Source organism: Rutidosis leptorrhynchoides, chromosome 1 (assembly GCF_046630445.1).
Source record: "Rutidosis leptorrhynchoides isolate AG116_Rl617_1_P2 chromosome 1, CSIRO_AGI_Rlap_v1, whole genome shotgun sequence".
NCBI classification, from domain to species: Eukaryota; Viridiplantae; Streptophyta; class Magnoliopsida; order Asterales; family Asteraceae; genus Rutidosis; species Rutidosis leptorrhynchoides.
In genome coordinates, this window is record NC_092333.1 from 715,870,893 (window position 1) to 715,886,133 (window position 15,241).

Genomic DNA, 15,241 nt, shown 5'->3' on the forward strand with positions numbered 1-15,241 from the left:
TTTTATGTAGTACCATTGTATTATTTAATCATGTAGTTATTCTTAGTGTGTTTTGGAATTGCCATTTCTCATATGTGAATCTTGACCATTGGGAAACACGGATGATTCACTACTTTTGTTGTAGCGTAAAAAACTAAAGTTGAAATATGAGCATTTGGTAAGTTTGACAAATCCCTTCCCTTCATAATATTTCTATTATATTTACAATTTATCTTTTTCACGATGTTTTATTTTTTTACAAATAGTAACACTACCAGTTGTTGCAAAACTTGTATGGTATTTTTGTAAAAAGAAATTTGACGTCGACATAGCACCTAAGGTTGATGCATATAGTATCCTAAAGGAATGTTTTTTTATTCTCTTGACCATAGTGATTTGTCCTTTAAGGTATGCGTTAATTGAATTGACAACGATGATTTAGGATTTTGGATCACAAGGAGAACAATAAACTATATTCTCATTGAATTGAACCAACTAACCAAAAATGATTATAATTGAATAAATAGCTGAGCTGCTAACGACCTAATTCTAATTGCTACTAACACTGGCGGATCCAGTGTATTAAGAGGGGGGCGCCCGCCCCCGGTGGATTTCAAAATTTTAGTGCAAATTTTTTCGATTTTTCGATTTTGCCCCCGGTGGAAAAAAAAAATTGCCCCAAACCCTTCATATTTTGGCCCAAAACCTTCATATTTTGCCCAAAAACTTTCAAATTTTGCTCAAAAAACTCTATATTTTGCACAAAAAAAAATTCCCTACGTTTTAAAAAAAAATTCGCCCCCGGTGAAAAATTTTACTGGATCCGCCACTGGCTACTAACCGACTAACAGAATTATATCTACAAAATCACAAAAGCTACCATGTACTTCTATTATTTACAGAATGGTCCCTGCACTTATTCTTTGACTTCATTTGACTGTTTGGGCTTGTAATGACCTAATTCTAACTGCTACTAACAGACTAACAGAATTATATCTACAAAATTACAAAAGCTACCATGTACTTCTATTATTTACAGAACGGTCCCTGCACTTATTCTTTGACTTCGTTTGACTGTTTGGGCATGTACACTCCCCCTCAAGTTTGGAGTTGGATAATTTGGAAAGTCCTAACTTGCCCAGAAGAGTATTATGTTGCTCAACATTGACAAATTTGGTGAAGACATCACAACATTGACAAATTTGGTGAAGACATCAGCTAATTGTTGCTTGGTGTTCACATATTTAGTTTGAAATGTGCATGTCTGCAATTGATCTCGAACATAATGACAATCAACTTCTATGTGTTTGGCCCGAGCATGAAACACATGATTTGCTGCAATGTGAATGGCAGCTTGATTATCACTATGCAACTCAACAGGACCTAAGGGCATGCTTGGTTGGGGGTAATGGTAACTAAGGAATGGGTATGATTATGATTGCATTCGTTTGGTTGTCTATAATGGGATTACTCAATACCCTAAACTATATAATGGACCATTACCCACTAAAATGAGGGGAATACATTTCATTACTCACAAATTTTACGGCTAATTTTGTTCCCACGTTTCCCCCTTTTTTTAGCCTTCTTTCCTTCTTTTTAGTCCCACTAACCCTCTTTAAACGTTTATCTCTATCTTCTGTATTAACTTATTACGAAGTGTGACGACCCGGAAATTTCCGTCCAAATTTAAATTTAAAATTTATATGATTTTGACCGACGATTCACGAATAAATATTTGTAACTAGACATGAATATATATATATATATATATATATATATATATATATATATATATATATATATATATATATATATATATATATATATATATATATATATATATATATTATAATGTGATAAAAATATAATAATAACTTAGTCATAAAACGTTTAGATTTAAAATAATATTATTATATATATATTAGGACGATGATTTTAAGAAGCAAATGACCAAAACACTCAAATGAATAAGTTACACTTTGAGTGGGATAATTTTTCATTGATTTGGGTCTTGTTATTGATAAAGGTACATTACACGAAACGTAAAGTACCAGTTTTCTAAGCGTATGAAAATGCGTTCGAAAAACCGGAACCGGTACTTAATTCGAGGGTCAACGTACAACACATCGGTGTAAAAATTACAACTCAACTATGCATGAGAATATAATATAATATTTAATTAATTCTAAAGTTTAAATATATTATATATTAAATAATATTATTTCTTTTAATCAAATGTGAAATGGGTGTCGGCAGGCTATATTACAAGGCCATGCGATCGCATGGACACACAGACTAATTCCCATGCGATCGCATGGAGGGGGTAGTGTAAGACCCAAATATTTGTTGTGTACATAAGTGTACATAAGATGCTTGAAGTGGGGGTTCGTTGTACTTTTTAAAATGAAAAAGAAGCTAATCTGGGGGAGTGGCGCGTCGCGCGGCCTTATGGCGCGCCGCGCTGTTTGTCTGTGACAGATTCCTTCTTTCTTTTAAATAGATATTTTAAGGGCAATTTGGTAAAATTACTTGGAACCCGAATTTAAGGCCCTAGATCAGTAGTGGAGCCTCATTTACTCCATTTTCCACCTACCTTATCTTCATCCATTCAATTCTAGAGAGAGAGTGATAACCTAGTGTGAGAAAACTCATTTTGGAGAAGAAGAAGGAGGATTCTTGCCTAAGCTCAAGTTCTAAAGTTGTTCATTTACTTCCTAGCTACGTTTTGGTGGTAGTGGTATGCTCTAATCTTGATTTCTCGATTCAATTTTGTGTAAGGGTTAGAGTTAGGGTTTATGGTGAACTTAAAACCCACTTTGTTAGTAAATTGGGTGTTTTGGGTGAATTTGGGTTATGTTGACTCAAAGGTGACTAACTAGGGTTTTTTAAGTATTAATTGTTGTTAATGAACCTTAAGTAGTTAGTGAATTGCTAGAACACCGATATATATGTAAATGGATGTTAAGTGGGTTAGTGGATGGCCCGAAATGGGTATGTTGACTTTAAATTGGTCAAATGGGTCAAAATGGACCTAAATTAGTTAACGTTTGTGGTTAATGCATAAACATAGTGTTAAAAGGTGTTTTAAGACCTAACTTGGCTAACGCTAGGGTTTTGGCGAAAGATGACCCAATTTTAGGGTTAAGTGTCCAAATGGGTCAAAATGACCTAGTAGTGGTGAGTGTTGTGAGTTTGACCTACTTGGATGGTTGATTGATTATATGTACATTATAATAGGTGCGTTACCTTGAAGATTCAAGCTTGGTTTATTGATTCACCGAAGACGTAAGGTGAGTGGAATAAGTATACATGTGCGTATATGATGTGTTTACTTGTAGAAATGGATATGTGTTGTCCAAGTTAGTGATATATGCATTGTACACTAACGGTTTTAAGAACGGATATATGTTGTCCAATTTAGTGTTATATGTGTTGTACACTAATGATTTACGAATGGATATGTGTTGTCCGATTTAGTGTTATATGTGTTGTACACTAACAATTTTATAAACGGATATGTGTTGTTCAAGGGTTAGTGATATATGTGTTGTGCACTAACGGTTGTTATGAACACCGATGGGAAATTTGAGTACCATTCCTATTACGATTGGTTAACCATGGTTGTATGAATTATGTATTAGCATATTTAATTATGAACTATATGCTTTTGTTATTGCTAGCTCAAATGTGAATTGCGGTTATTGGTATATGCATAATGTTGTGCATGGTTGTCAAATTGCTAGCTTGTGTACGGTATTGTGTAAGTGTTTGCAAGTAGATATATTATATATGTATATGTATAAGTATTGCATTCACTAAGCTTTGCTTATCCTCTCGTTGTTTACCTTTTTATAGGTTCGGTTGTGGACAAGGGTAAGGGCATTATTTTGGAGTAGAGTTCCCGCTTTGTTGATAGGGGATGCCTTTTTGGAAGTGTTGGCTATTTGGAGTTTGACCGAGACTTGGGTAGTTTAACCCCAAACACCATACTCGTTGAGTCGTTTGGCATTTAAACTTTTTGGTGGTCGAAACTCTCGTTATGTATTAAACTCGTAAAACGGCCGATGTGGGCCCCACTTTGTAAAACTTATTTTATGTTTGAATCGTGTTAGTTTTACATGTCTGAATATGTGTTAAAATCGTTTTGTCTAATTATGTCGGGAAGTGGCCGATCTTTTTCGCAATAATGGAAAAATGGGACAGACTGTTTTGGCGCGCCGCGCGGCCATATCGCGCGCCGCTCTATTAGCTGATCAGTGAAAAAAAAATTGTGACATTTTAAGCGGGTTTGTTCGTGGTTTGGTTTGGGTTGTTACAAGTGGTATCAGAGCATGTTCTAAGGGATTTAGGCGACTTGAGATAGGTGCCTAGACTTAGACTTTATTGTGTGTACGCTTTATGCGAGACTTGTAGGGCTTTGGGTCTAATCGGGAATTGTTAGTATTTTGGTTTATGTGAACTAACCTTGTGCTAATGGTTTTGTGTTGTGTTTAGCAATCATCAAGCGAGATGGACGTGGTACTAGCAAGTTAATGCGACGTGCTCGCGTAACAATGATTAGCTACCGTTGTTACGGGTGCAAATCGTGTCAAACAAGTAATGTACGACGATTGTTGAGCAAGATGGAGTAGTGTGGCGTATATGCATATACAATTGTGTTATGTCCTTTTGTTTCGTTGTTTAATCTAATTCATTTTATAGAATGGAGATGAGAAACGGACACGACACCAATGATGGAAGTACGAGTGAGGACGTTGAGTTCACGGCCAAAGTTGAGGCCATCTTTAAACGTCAAAAGGCGGAGTTCCTCGAGGATGTTAAGAAAATGTTTCTAGATACGATTGACGAGCAATTAGTCAATGTAGTCAAGGAGCAAGCGAAGGCCGTTCATCAAGAGGATAATGTGGGGAGACGGGACTTCTTCTATAAGAATTTCAAGGACTCTCAACCTCCCACCTTCGATGGTGAACGGGACCCACTTAAGAGTGCCCGTTGGATCTCCGATATGGAGGGGGCTTTTCGTACGTGTGAATGCCCTCTTGATAAAAAGATGAGATATGGTTGTAGCATGTTAAGAGGTGATGCTAAATTGTGGTAGGACGCGAAGATCCGACTTTATGGCGAAGAACAATGCATGGAGTTCACATGGGATGAATTCAAGGTGGAGTTTTTCAATGAATACTGAACTTCGGTCGATCTTACAAGGCTTAAGGATGAACTACGTTCCTTGAGGCAAGGGTCGATGGATTTGAACACTCTCAAATCCGTGTTTTTGTCCAAGACCCAATTTTTCCCGGAGTATGTCGGGAATGATAAAATGTTGTAAGAAGATTTCTATCGAATCTTGAATGATAACTATCAAGAGAAAATTAGTGTGAACGTGGTGAAGAGCTTTGATGAATTGTTCAATATGGCGAAGGGTTTTGAAGCGCTTGTGTTGAGAAAGAGTAGTTTTACTTTTGGAAAGAGGAAGTTCGAGAATTCGAGTCAATCGAGCTTTTCCAACAAAAAGAACAAGAAGGGCTCCGAAAGTGTTAATAGCATGAAGAAAGGTGGCTCCGATGGTCATGTACCCACTTGCTATACTTGTGGGCAAAAAGGTCACATCTCTCGTGATTGCCCCAACTCACCTTCCACACCCAAATTTACTTGTTTCAATTGTGGTAAAGAAGGGCACAAGAGGCCCGAGTGTCCCGAGATGCGCAATGATAATGTTAAGCGGTTAGAAAAGGCGGCGGGTACGGCTAGAGGTCGAAATTTTTTGATGACCAATGACGAAGCCAAGCAATCGAATGAAGTTGTTTCAGGTACTTTTATGGTTAACTCTAATCCGGCAAGGATCCTATTTGATAGCGGTGCAAATTTGTCGTTTGTATCTCCAAAATTTGTGCCTAGACTTAATAGACCGTTAGCTAAGTTAAGTCGTCTGGTAGAAGTCGAAATAGCGGATGGTAAGACGGTGCTAGTGGTTGATGTGTGTAAAAATTGTGATGTCGTTTTTGGTGCCAAAAACTTTAAGATTGATCTTATCCCGATGACTTTGGGCGATTTCGATATTGTTGTTGGTATGGATTGGCTCGATCATAATAGAGCCGATATTGCATGCCACGAAAAATTTATTCGTGTAAAGGCCCCAAGTGGGGGAGAGTTAATTATTCACGGCGATAAACGAAGAAGACTTGTGCCGATATGTTCTTTTGCACGGGCACGTCGTTTTCTTGTTAGTAGTGGCATGGCTTATCTTGCCCATGTTGTTGATACTCGTGATGAGCCACCACCCATTCGTGAAATTCCGGTGGTTAGTGAATTCGAAGACGTTTTTCCGGACGAGTTACCGGGTGTTCCGGCGGAAAGGCAAGTTGAATTTCGCATTGAGTTGGTTCCGGGGGCTACCCCCATTGCTAAAACTCCTTATCGTTTAGCACCGACGGAAATGCAAGAGTTGTTAAATCAAACCCAAGAGTTACTTAAGAAGGGTTTTATTCGACCGAGTGCTTCGCCATGGGGCGCTCCGGTTTTATTCGTGAAAAAGAAGGATGGTAGTATGCGGATGTGCATCGATTACCGGGAGTTGAATAAAGTAACGATCAAGAATCGTTATCCTTTGCTTAGGATTGACGATTTGTTTGACCAACTCCAAGGTGAAACGTATTTCTCTAAAATCGACCTACGGTCCGGCTATCACCAAATGCGGGTCTGTGAGGAAGATATCGAGAAAACGGCTTTTCGAACGCGTTATGGGCATTTTGAGTTTGTAGTTATGCCTTTTGGTCTTACGAATGCACCGGCGGCGTTCATGGATCTTATGAACCGAGTGTGCCAACCTATGTTGGACAAGTCGGTAATTATGTTCATTGACGACATACTTGTTTATTCAAAGAGTATGAACGAACATGAACGTCATTTGCGTGAAGTATTGAAGACGTTACGAAGGGAGAAGTTATATGCTAAGTTCTCCAAATGTGAATTTTGGCTAAGGGAGGTTCAATTCCTTGGCCACATTGTGAACAAGGACGGTATTCAAGTAGATCCGATGAAGATAGAGACGGTGAAGAGTTGGAGACAACCGAATACGCCTACGAAAATCCGAAGTTTTCTCTAATTGGCCGGTTATTATCGTCAGTTTATCTAAGACTTTTCTAAGATCGCTTCTTCGTTGACGAAATTAACAAGGAAGAACGCGAGGTTTGTTTGGGAGAACGAGCAAAAAATTGCTTTTCAATTGTTAAAGGAGAAGTTGTGTCAAGCTCCGGTGTTAGTGTTGCCGGAAGGGGTGGAAAACATGACGGTTTATTGTGATGCGTCTTTAAATGGGCTCGGGTGTGTTCTAATGCAAAGAGGTAAAGTCATTGCTTACGCCTCTCGTCAATTAAAGGAACACGAAACGAGATATCCGACTCATGATCTTGAGTTGGCGGCGGTTGTACATGCGTTGAAAATTTGGCGCCATTACTTGTATGGTGTCAAGTGTACGATTTATTCGGATCACAAAAGTTTGAAACATCTCTTTAATCAACGAGATTTGAATTATCGTCAATGTAGGTGGATGGATGTGGTAAAAGACTATGATAGTGAAATACTTTACCATCCGGGCAAGGCGAATGTGGTCGCAGATGCGTTGAGTCGAAAGAATCATCACCCGGCGTTACGTTTGGGATTTTTACGTATGATTATTACTAACGATTTTCTTGAAAAACTTGGTGTGATTCAAATAGAGGCTTACGTTCACAACAAGCATGCGGAACGAATTGTGGGGCAATCGGAATTCATTACTATGGGTTCGCGTGGTTTGTTGTCTTTTCAAGGAAGAGTGTGGGTGCCTAAGATGGGTGATTATCGACAAGTGCTACTTGATGAAGCACATAAGTCAAAGTATTCCATTCATCCGGGCGCAACGAAGATGTATCTTGATTTAAGGAAAGATTATTGGTGGCCGGGCATGAAACGTGATGTTGTAAAGTATGTTGAGCAATGTGTCACGTGTTTGCAAGTTAAAGCCGAACACCAAAAGCCGTATGGTAAGTTGCAACCGTTAGAAATCCCGAAATGGAAATGGGAGCACATTACCATGGATTTCATCACAAAGTTACCTAAAACGGCAAGAACCCAATTTGATTCGATTTGGGTGATAGTTGACAGATTGACGAAAAGTGCTTTGTTTCTTCCCATTAAGGAAGCGATATCGTCGGAGACTTTGGCCAAGTTGTTTATCAAGGAAGTCATCTCTCGACACGGGGTTCCTATATCTATCATTTCGGATCGAGATACTCATTTTACATCTCGGTTTTGGGAAAATTTTCATGAAGATATGGGTACGCAATTAAAGTTGAGCACGGGGTATCATCCTCAAATGGACGGTCAAACCGAACGTATAAATCAAACATTGGAGGATATGTTACGGGCATGTATTATTGATTTTGGTGGTAGTTGGGATGAGCACTTACCTTAGGTGGAATTCTCGTACAATAATAGTTATTATACTAGTATTGGGATGCCACCTTACGAGATGCTTTATGGGCGTAGGTGTCGAACCCCGATTTGTTGGGGTGAAGTGGGACAAAAGGAAATCGGAAGTACCGATTTGGTTTTGGAGACGAATAACAAGATTGATATTATTCGGGATCACTTGAAGAAGGCTTAAGATAGGCAAAAGTCGTATGCCGATAAACGAAGACGAACGATCGAATTTCAAGAAGGGGACATGGTGATGCTTAAGGTTTCACCATGGAAAGGTATTATTCGATTTCGAAAATGGGGAAAGTTAGCTCCTCGGTTTATTGGGCCATTTAAGGTTTTAACTCGTATTGGTGAAGTCGCGTATCGTTTGGAATTACCCGAAGAGCTTGCGGGGATTCATAATACTTTCCATGTCTCCCATCTCCGTAAGTGTCTTGCGGATGATTCATCTTGGGTACCATTAGACGAAATTGAGCTAAACAATAAGTTAGAGTATATTGAGGAGCCGATTGCCATACTCGATGAGAAGGTCAAAAGGTTGAGACATAAAGAAGTTAGGACTTTTAAAGTTCAATGGCGTCGTAGTAAGGGTTCCGAGTTTACTTGGGAGCCCGAAGAGTTTGTGTTGGTTTATCTTCCTTCTTGTCATGCGGCTTGGATCGCGAGGACGCGCTCCGATTCAAGTGGGGGAGAGTTGTAAGACCCAAATATTTGTTGTGTACATAAGTGTACATAAGATGCTTGAAGTGGGGGTTCGTTGTACTTTTTAAAATGAAAAAGAAGCTGATCTGGGGGAGTGGCGCGCCGCGCGGCCTTATGGCTCGCCGCGCCGTTTGTCTATGACAGATTCCTTCTTTCTTTTAAATAGATATTTTAAGGGCAATTTGGTAAAATCACTTGGAACCCGAATTTAAGGCCCTAGATCAGTAGTGGAGCCTCATTTACTCCATTTTCCACCTACCTTATCTTCATCCATTCAATTTTAGAGAGAGAGTGATAACCTAGTGTGAGAAAACTCATTTTGGAGAAGAAGAAGGAGGATTCTTGCCTAAGCTCAAGTTCTAAAGTTGTTCATCTACTTCCTAGCTACGTTTTGGTGGTAGTGGTATGCTCTAATCTTGATTTCTCGATTCAATTTTGTGTAAGGGTTAGAGTTAGGGTTTATGGTGAACTTAAAACCCACTTTGTTAGTAAATTGGGTGTTTTGGGTGAATTTGGGTTATGTTGACTCAAAGGTGACTAACTAGGGTGTTTCAAGTATTAATTGTTGTTAATGAACCTTAAGTAGTTAGTGAATTGCTAGAACACCGATATATATGTAAATGGATGTTAAGTGGGTTAGTGGATGGCCCGAAATGGGTATGTTGACTTTAAATTGGTCAAATGGGTCAAAATGGACCTAAATTAGTTAACGTTTATGGTTAATGCATAAACCTAGTGTTAAAAGGTGTTTTAAGACCTAACTTGGCTAACGCTAGGGTTTTGGCGAAAGATGACCCAGTTTTAGGGTTAAGTGTCCAAATGGGTCAAAATGACCTAGTAGTGGTGAGTGTTGTGAGTTTGACCTACTTGGATGGTTGATTGATTATATGTACATTATAATAGGTGCGTTACCTTGAAGATTCAAGCTTGGTTTATTGATTCACCGAAGGCGTAAGGTGAGTGGAATAAGTATACATGTGCGTATATGATGTGTTTACTTGTAGAAATGGATATGTGTTGTCCAAGTTAGTGATATATGCGTTGTACACTAACGGTTTTAAGAACGGATATATGTTGTCCAATTTAGTGTTATATGTGTTGTACACTAATGATTTATGAATGGATATGTGTTGTTCGATTTAGTGTTATATGTGTTGCACACTAACGATTTTATAAACGGATATGTGTTGTCCAAGGGTTAGTGATATATGTGTTGTGCACTAACGGTTGTTATGAACACCGATGGGAAATTTGAGTATCATTCCTATTACGATTGGTTAACAATGGTTGTATGAATTGTGTATTAGCATATTTAATTATGAACTATATGCTTTTGTTATTGCTAGCTCAAATGTGAATTGCGGTTATTGGTATATGCATAATGTTGTGCATGGTTGTGAAATTGCTAGCTTGTGTACGGTATTGTGTAAGTGTTTGCAAGTAGATATATTATATATGTATATGTATAATTATTGCATTCACTAAGCTTTGCTTACCCTCTCGTTGTTTACCTTTTTATAGGTTCGGTTGTGGACAAGGGTAAGGGCATTATTTTGGAGTAGAGTTCCCGCTTTGTTGATAGGGGATGCCTTTTTGGAAGTGTTGGCTATTTGGAGTTTGACCGAGCCTTGGGTAGTTTAAATCCAAACACCATGCTCGTTGAGTCGTTTGACATTTAAACTTTTTGGTGGTTGAAACTCTCGTTATGTATTAAACTCGTAAAACGGTCGATGTGGGCCCCGCTTTGTAAAACTTATTTTATGTTTGAATCGTGTTAGTTTTACATGTTTGAATATGTGGTTAAAAGCGTTTTGTCTAATTATGTCGGGAAGTGGCCGATCTTTTTCGCAAAAATGGAAAAATGGGACAAACTGTTTTGGCGCTCCGCGCGGCCATATGGCGCGCCGCGCCATTAGCTGATCAGTGAAAAAAAAATTGTGACATTTTAAGCGGGTTTGTTCGTGGTTTGATTTGGGTTGTTACATGTAGGTGGCTGAAATTGTTATATAAAGCGAGCGTTTCAGTTTTTCTGATTCATTTCCTTCACACTAGTCGCAGATACATAAAATTATTATTATTATTATTATTATTATTATTATTATTATTATTATTATTATTATTATTATTATTATTATTATTATTATTATTATTATTATTATTATTATTAAATTTATTAATATTAAACTTATTATTTTTGATATTAGTATTATTATTAGTATTATTTATACATAAAATACTACGACGAGGTTCTGCTCGCATGTTTTAAAAATGGGTTTTTCGAGAGGGATAGAGCTAAGAAAATTATGGGTTATAGCTAAGGAGGTTATGGGTATTGTTCGGGGTATACTCATGAGGTCAAACTAGTGTTTATCATCTCCGTTGCGTCTACGTACTTTCCTGCAATATTGGATCACAATATTGATACGTGAGCACTCATAACTTAACTTTTATATATTAATAGTGTATCCCTGACTAGTGCTCGAGTATATATGATTATGCATGCTTGTATGTTTAATTTTTGTCATTAGATAGTTTATGATGAATCACGAATTTGATACATATGCTACTGTTATAAAGTATATGATATGCATGTTTTTAGAAAGCTGGTGAAAAATTATTAACTTTTCATTTAGAAATCGCTTGATTTCGATGAACGGATTAAAAGATATGGTCAACTAAATTATGGTTAACGTTAATTGAAATTGTGTTTGAAACTGTAAATTAATATTTAAACAACTTGTCTATGAGATTGATAAATTGGATTTTCAAATATTACTAATCGAGTAAATGAATTTTTATATAAAGTACGTCTTGTTTTGTTGAACAATTATCAAAGTTGACTGTCTTATCATGTTTTAAATCTTTATAAACACTATAATCTGATTTTACAAGTATTGGAAAGCTATGTGAAATAATATAATATTTTCGATTCTCATGATAATTCAAATATAATATAACTCCTGAAATAAATAATATTTTGAGTTTGATAAACTATAAATTCGTTCAATTATCAAGACTTATACTATGATAATAAACATGTATAGATTTAGAGATCATACTGGGTCAGGTTGACTTTTGAGATGACTTTTGTTAACTTTTGCATGTCGGTCTCGAGCATTAGGATTGTGATACACTATGACCCGACCTAGCTTGCTAGACATGTATTGACCAACATATGTTCTCTAGGTTGAGATCTACGATTATTTTGCTTTTCGAGTTTCGGTCACATTTCGGTGAATGAACTTATGTGCTGCTAAGGTGAGTTTCATTTACTCCCTTTTTAAATGCTTTTGCAATCTATATTTTTGGGCTGAGAATACATGCACTTTATTTTAAACACAATGGATACAAGTACATACTAAATTCTACACTGAGTTTGAACCAAAATCCCTTAGCTTTGGTAACTAGTAAGTAGTAACTGCCAGTTATAAGAACTGGTGGGCGCGAGTAGTAGTATATGGATCCATAGGGCTTGATATCCCCGTCCGAGCTAGAGCGCTAGCCTTTTAACGGACGTATGTTATTTGAGAAGCGTACACGTTGGTTTGCGTGTATTATTAAGATGATTATACAAAGGGTACAAATTATATATACGTTAAGTTTAGTTACCAGGGTGCTCAATTTCATAGAATATTTTGATAAACGTTTCTGGATGAAACAACTGAAATCTTGTGATCCACCTTTATATACAGAATATGCGCAATATTAAAACTATGAACTCACTAACCTTTGAGTTGACACTTTTAAGCATGTTTACTATCAGGTTTCTAGAAGTCTTTCGATGTTTGCTTATATGTTATACAAGATATGTGCATAGAGTCATACATGCTTTATTCTAGAAAACTTTGCATTCACAAAATCATCACCATGTATCCAATTTTGACTGCATTGTCAACGGATGTATTTTGGTAAACTATTATATACGGTGATTGTTTATACGTAGAAATCATCAGACGTCAAAAACCTTGGATTTATATATTCATTTATGGTGTACCTTTTCAAAAGAATGCAATGTTTACAAAACGTATCATATAGAGATCAAAACCTCACTATGAAATCAATGAATGGTGTATTCGTCCAAGTGGATATGGAAGGTTCATCACAGTTGGCATCAGAGCTTGAGGTCATAGGGAACCAGAATTTGCATTAGTGTGTGTAACTGGTAATTGTTAGGATGCATTAGTGAGTCTGGACTATGACCGTATCTGTTTTTACCGAGTTTTGCTTATCATTTCTTGTCAGAAATTACATGTTATCATCTTAAGCCTAAGACACGTTTTACTGCATTGATTGCATAGATAGTGTATGGAAAAATTTCGTATCTTAAGCATATCTGTTACAATAAACTCTGTCTTACACTTTCCGAAAATTTCTCCGTAACTTATGGGATTTTGGTATTTTATATATATATATATATATATATATATATATATATATATATATATATATATATATATATATATGTAAATTATGTATCGGAGAATACCAAACTAAATCCTATAATCTATCTCAAATCAAAATCAATTCCCTGATTATACAAGATGGATCACGTATCTAGTTCAAATTTCTTAAACTCCAACAGCTATTCCGATATGGATATTCACCTGAACTCCGAAGACAGTGTAACCGGAATGGATCAACCAATTAGCCATCATCTATTCTGGATGAATTGGGGATGGGTTCATAGTCTACTTAATCATTGGAGACAAGAAGAAGGCGATCCCTTCCATCCACCACATTGCCCTCTTGGCGAAGAACCTGAAGCACTTACCGGCGAACCTGTTCGTAATACCATTTTCTCTCTCATTTCCAGAGTATCTCGTCATGATTATATACTATCTCACATTCTAGATCTCATTCATCAGTGATGTGTAACGAGGTGGTGTATAAAATAGTTATATATTTGCTACAAAATACTATTAAATACGATACAATTTTACACAAATGATTTATTTATTTATAGAGTGGATATACCTAAACTTTGCTACAACACTTATAGGCAGTGTACCTAATCGTACAGTAGTGTAGTTTTTAGTAAGTCTGGTTCGTCCACAGGGAACTCTAGCTAAGTTTAACGCTATATTAGTTTTAACTTATAATTGTAAAAATACAAAAATATATATAAGTAGTATTATTATTATAAAGGGGGTTTTACCGTTTAATGACCGGTTTGTCAATTTTAAAACTTTAGTCGCAGTTAAAACCTAATGTAAAATATTAAAAATAAATATAACTTAATTTAAAGCGTAAAGTAAATAACGATAATGAAATTGCGATAAATAAAAGTGCGATAAAATAAAATTGCGATAATTAAAGAGTACGATAATTAAAAATGCAATCAAATAAAATGACAATAAATAAAAGTGCGATAATTAAAAGTGCAATTAAATATGAAATATATAAATTATGCTTATTTAAACTTCCGTAATCATGATGTTTGACGTGTTGATTTTAGTTTTACTACCATGGGTTAATTGTCCTTTGTCCTGGATTATTCGATATGTCCATACGAATTTGTCCATAATAGTCCATCAGTCATAATCATAAAATGCGGAAGTTTTCGTCAAATTATTCTTATTCCCGAAGTTAAATATTCCAACTAATTGGGGATTCGAATTGTAACAAGGTCTTAATACTTTGTTTAATGAATACACCAGGTTATCGACTGCGTGTAGACCAAGGTTTTACTACTTTGTTAATAATTACACCAATTACCCTTGAATGTAATCCACCCCTGTTTCAACAAGTCTATTAACTATTAATCCAGTTCCGTGTCCGGTAAAATGAACAATTATTGGTATTTATAGATATCCCGCCCACCGTACCCAGTCAAGCGTATGTGGTTATATATAAATACGTCAAATTATAAGTCTATATATCAAATTAACGAGGTATCATTTAGTTAATATAAAACCCATTAATAGTCCATAGTCTAATTTCTACAAGTGTCGTTCTTTTATCCAAACTCCAATTATGGTACAAAGTCCAATTACCCAATTTTAATATTTAGCCCAACATCACGATTACTTTGGTATTAAATAAGCATAATAATAACTTAGCTACGAGACATTAAATTAAAAAGGTTGAACATAACTTACAA